This window comes from Paramisgurnus dabryanus, chromosome 3 (genome assembly GCF_030506205.2).
Source record: "Paramisgurnus dabryanus chromosome 3, PD_genome_1.1, whole genome shotgun sequence".
Classification (NCBI taxonomy): domain Eukaryota; kingdom Metazoa; phylum Chordata; class Actinopteri; order Cypriniformes; family Cobitidae; genus Paramisgurnus; species Paramisgurnus dabryanus.
The window spans coordinates 2715048-2721047 of record NC_133339.1 but is presented as its reverse complement, the minus strand read 5'-3'; the positions used below and the strand labels follow the sequence as shown (position 1 = coordinate 2721047).

General features: G+C 36.6%; 1 pseudogene; it reads right to left on the bottom strand.

The window, feature by feature from the left end:
* Positions 1-3333: 3333 nt before the first annotated feature.
* LOC135733741 (sialoadhesin-like) overlaps positions 3334-6000 on the bottom strand; it is a 45433-nt pseudogene continuing 42766 nt past the window's right edge.

Below are 6000 nucleotides of genomic sequence, written 5' to 3'. Positions count from 1 at the left end.
AGTAATTTAAGTCTCTTTGCGGAGTGATTGAAAAATAAAGAGTTTGCGGCGCCCGCGCCACCGTCGACCCCAGAGTGTTAAAGGCAACTTGAATGAGGCTCAGCGGAGCGCCGTCAACTGACGCCACGGGTCGGGTGTTTGAACAGAAACTGTCATGTGAGACAGAGGTAGTTATAAACGCGATGTGCAAACATCTATTTGTGGTGGCCAATTTTAATTTTGTGGCAGACTGAGAAATAAATGAATGTATGGGAATGTACAACAACGCTCTCACGTGTATGATGTCACAGCAGTAGGCAGCGTAAATATAACGACACGCCTATAATCCCTCCCACTCCGAAGTGATACTAAACTCGATGGAAAAGCTAACCACGCCAAAGTGAGGTGAGCTGACCCGACCCGACCCAAACTAAACTAAACCGTGGTGTACTTTGCAATGGAAAAGCGCCATAAGGTTGAGCCTGTTGGTACTTGGGAGACCTCCTGGGAAACCAGGTTGCTGCTGGTAGAGGTGTTAATGAGACCAGCAGGGGTGCTCACCCAGTGGTCTGTGTGGGTCGTAAGACGTAAGGGCTTCATACTACTCCCTTTCTCGACACCCTCCTCTTCAGAAACCTCAGGAGGGGGGCAGAGCAAGTGATAACATTATGCAATACTTAGCTTTTACCTTCAGATGAGATCGTTAAAAATCCCAGGATGTCTTTAGTAAAAGAGTAGGGGTGTGCCCCGGGATCCTGGTCTAACTTGCCCATTGGCCCACTCATCATCCCCTCATATAAATTGGCTATATCACTCTGTCTCCTCTCAACTAATAAGCTGGTGTGTGCTGGGCGTTCTTATGCAATATGGCTGCCAGGTGGATGCTGCACGTTGGTGGTTGTTGAGAAGAATCCACCTTTCATATGTAAAGCTCTATATTAATGTAACAAATAATTATTTTTAAATTATTTTATCCCAAAAACAGTGTTTCTGCTAGGATTTGTTTAACTGTGACGCTGGATCACATTGTTTTAATTGCAACTTCAAGCCTATTTTGCTTCTATTCTCTAAACATTATGTATTTTAATACAGCATGTTGCTCAAAAAGCCATTGTCGTTTACATATTTTCTGTTGTCAGTTTAGATTCATAACCATGACTTCGTCACTTTCAATCACACACCTTGAAGAACAGCAATTTAGCTATATTCTTCACATAGTCCACAGCCACGGTCTGGCTAACCATGTGCTCATTTACAGACGAATGTTTATATCCAGACAGTCAATAACAGGGACGGCTTTCGGAAACGCTGTCGGCCGTACAGGTGAATGTAATCTGCTGCTTCTCATTGGAACTTACTACACGGAGTAGACGCCGAGAGAAATGATCCCTGCGCTGGAAAGGAGCAACAGCTTCCAATTTACTATATTAACACTGGGGCTGCGTCCAAAATCGCAAACTGTGACAGTAGGTACTGAATTAGGTGAAGGTATACCTACTTATCACCTGTTAAAACAATAGATACTAGTATGAATATGGATAGTATGTAGCAATTCCGATGTACTACATCTGCCATGTTGATACATCACGTGACATGCGTCGTCATAACAAGTAAATCATTAACTGGAATGATGGTAAACAAACACAGTTTAACAGCTGTTTAATATATGCATTTGCATTTGAATAGAGCTGTGTTACTGCTTTTGGAATTTTTTTAATAAAACAATGCCTCTCCTTCTTTGATGGATAACTCCTCTCCCGGGGCTTATGGAATAGCAAGCTTTGGGGTCTTGCCGGAAGTAGTAGGACATACTACTCGCCCTACCTACTGCTTTTCATCTACTAAATAGTATGGAAGTAGGCAGCTTCAGATGCAGCACCGGGCTCTCAAGTTTTATTAAAAGTTTAGAGTGAGATTACATCTACAGTATTAAGGGAGGGGCCACTCAGGTATTTGCAGCAGCAGCCTCTTGGCCCCACCCAATTCTCTCAAGTTTTTGCTAGCAGTTTAATTTATCCTATTGCAGGGGTCGGCAAGTAACTTTGGCCACGGGGCAATATTTTTTTAGCCAGTAGATGGCGGGCCAGCTGCTGTTGCCACACTTACGTGTCTTATTTTGAATTAACCTAGCCCTAGTATAGGCTATCTGATCTTTTGTCGAACAACATTAGCTTTATTTCCTATTTAAAAGATGGCATTAAAATAAATGTGCATAAAAATAAATAAATGTGCATAAAATCTTCTTCATGTTGATCATGGCACGTGTCATGTCATGATTATGAAGGTGTCATGTCAGTCTAATGAACACCCCTTCAAGAAAAGTGTTACTGACATTTTGCAGTCTGTTTTTTAATGGAGCCTATTTCTGTAATGTGCTTTAGAAAATTTATATTTAATAATTTAATAATATTTAATACATGAAAATTCTGTCATCATTTACTCACTGAAGGGGTGTTCATAAGACTGACGTGACACCTTCATAATCATGACATGACACGTGCCATGATCATCATGAAGAAGATTTTATGCACATTTATGACAAATGTCATTAAGTGTCATTTGCTCAATTATGTCATTTTTAATGCAAAGATAACATTGTTTGAGATGTCTTTGTTATGACAACTTGACATAAACCAAGACAACATAACTTGTCATACATTTTTTAGGCATCATAATTTAGACGTTGCCACTGAAAATGCTCGGTCTCCTCTGTTCTTATGCCTAGACCGTGGAACATTGAGAAACAACCGATTGGATGACCTTAATGATCTAGCCTGAGTATGGACATGTACCATATAGTCATTAAGTGTTAATGACTATATGGTAAAATACATAAAAAACTGACAACTAACAGATCTTGTTTCTTCATCGCACAGAGGGTTCTGAAATGTTCTGACATAAAAGAAAAAATGAACAAAAAATGTAATTAATTTAAATTAATTAACATTAAATCAACTCAAGTAAAGTGTTACCGTTATGTCTGTGTTTTTAGATGCATACAATGTGTATTTGAATGAAAAAAAAAAAAACAATTATATGGAGAGAGACAGGTTGATTTCAATTTATTTTGCACATTTAACACTTTTCAATTCAATGCATATAATTTCAAAGACCCTTTCTGAAGAAAAGTGACTGACAAATCCCTCAGTGAGCGCAAGCTAAATGTGACAATAATAAGCAAAATTAACAAAAATGTTTAAGTAGATGAAGAAGAAACATTAGAAAAATCTAAATCAAAGGATCTGTACAGACAGAGATGAGCAGCGCCAATAAAATGAAATATGATAGAAATTCAAGAGGCCACAACAAATTCAACACAACTCATCCATCATACAGACATCAATGTTATTTTATTCAGATATAATCCAGCCACACTGAGTGATAATGACAATATGAACTAATTTGTTAAATTCAGTATAATAATCAAATGTAATGACCCAATAAATCAGACAGATGTTTCACCTCTCAGTCTACAGCATTTGACACCCAGCACGACTGTTGCTATCAGATTTGGACAAACTGCCAGCAGAAAAGTGAAAATCTTGAGACCAGACATCTGAGAAACACCTGAAACAGAAACACATGTTATCATGTAGTATATCTGAACAACAACAAACAAAATCACTTGACATCATTTCTCTAGACTCTCACCTCTGACTGAGATCCAGCTCTTTGGAGACTCTCCTCTCTCTGGGTCTTTACAGTAGTAGAAACCCTCATGTGACTTTGAGACTGTAGGGATGATCATCATGTCTCCTGTAGTCTGATTCTGCACCACTGATTCATCTTTATAAAATTCAGCTCTCAGATTAGAGAAGTTTTTATCTCGATATAAACAGCGTAGAGTCAGAGGATCTCCTTCAGTCACAGGATGAACAGGACTGTCCAGAATCACATCAACATCTACACAACAGAAGAAATTACTGATGATTATAAATTATACAAATATATCAGAATCCTTGCAACCTTATACAGTACAGTAGTAAAAGTGGTGGTAAAAACCACTTGGGAAACTTTAGCAGTCAAATAGCAACACTCTGGTAACCATCTGCATTTGCCCTTTGTTGTTAAAGTCTGTTTAAAGTCATAACTGTTTCTAAACACATTATAAATTTTAGAAATGTATTGTTTAAACACATTAAAAAGACTGTGAACTGTGTAGTACTGAATTGTGGAGTTACACCGTTAAACAGTTTTCAGGATAAATTGGGGTGGGTGATCCACAGAGTATGACCTCATCCCTAATACAATCATGAGCATCCATTCAGGTTGTAGCGCTATTTGATAGTTGAGAGGGGCAGCTTTCCCGCAAGTGGACGTTGTTTCAGCGCTGACAGTGTTTGAGGGCAGAGATTTCAAGAATCATGGATGGTTTTCCAAGATTTTGATAAACTTATTTTATTAACTTGGCTTTTTTATAATTTTGTCTGGGTGGTTTATCACATTTTTCTGTGGTGTCACAAACTGAGAACAAATTTAATATCAAACTTTACATGGACTTTAAGGTCTGCATAAGTGAGTTTATATAAATTTATTCTTTGTGCACTAATGGTAAAATTTTTCTGCCTCTAAAATAAATAAATGTAGACTCACTGTGTACTGAGATATTAACAGGATGAAGTTTCTCTCCAGATTCAGACTGACACCAGTACACTCCAGTATCAGATGTGATGAGAGATCTGATTGTACATGTAGATGTTGTTCCTGTAGATCTCCAGTCTGATGATGAACAAGATTTCAGTTTGTCTGTGTATCTTCTCACTGTCCATCCAGTAGAGTTACTGTGATCCTTACAGCTCAGAGAGAGAGATTCAGATGAGAAGTGTTGAGATCTGTTGGGTCTGATGATCAGAGAGACTGAAGGAGAAACACCTGAGAAGAAAATGACAGAAAATCATCTTTATAAGAGATCAATTAATGTATGATACACTCTTAAAAGAAATGGTTCTATTTAGAACCAGAAATGGTTCTATCACCCGCTTCATATATGGAACCCCCAAAATGGTTCTATATAGAACAACTTTAATGGGTTCATTAAAAGAAACCCAAATGGTTCTTTGAATCTAAGTTAGATGGTTCTATTCAGAACCATTAAAGGTTCTTTATTATTATGAGTAATTTATTATTGATAAGAAATAATAACCAAATGAAAAAGTTTATTATTTATTAATTGTATTATACAGAAATATAAATCTATAAGAATTACTTAAAATCACATCTCTTTATTCTGTATTAGACAGCAAAACTTTAAATTAGTTTCATTCAACCATTTAGTTTATTTCTATTAAGCATTTTCACTTTTTATAAACAGATGTTTATAAAATTGCATCTCTGCATTAAACAGCTAAACTTTACAAACCCTTAATTACACTATAAATTCAAAAGTTTTAAGGTATTTCCATTACGCATTTTCAATTTTTATTAACAAAGATATATACAGTACTACCTTTTACATGTTTCTGAAATGATGAAAAGAAGTCACAATGCGTTTAAAGACAATTCATGAACAATCTATTTTATAGAATGATAATTTATACAAGATGATTGTACATTTTTGTACAGGTATATAAATCTAAGCATACATTTTTAAATAAAAGTCATTGTGTGCTTAATGGCAAAAGGGTATTGAACATTTACAAGGGTATTGTCAATTTCTTCTTCACATATTATGTTTACTTTGTCCATTATAATGTTGACACTTTCAGCTATGAGGGGATCAGGATAGCCGTCGAAACACTATGGTTGGTGATAAAAGTACCTAAAAATATGACAACAAGGCAAGCGACACACAAGAACCAACAAGACTCATAATAATTGATGTGGAGCTGTATGCCACCCCATTGGATGTAATTTATCTATAAACTATCTATACATAGTCAAATTCTCTGAGTAAATATTTATAAATATTTATCATTTTCTCTCACTAACATCAGAAGATAAGTATTAACAACCAGGGGCGTTGGACTGGGGGTAAAAACATTACTGATTACCAGTGCCCCAAGGGAAGAGAGGGCCCTTGAA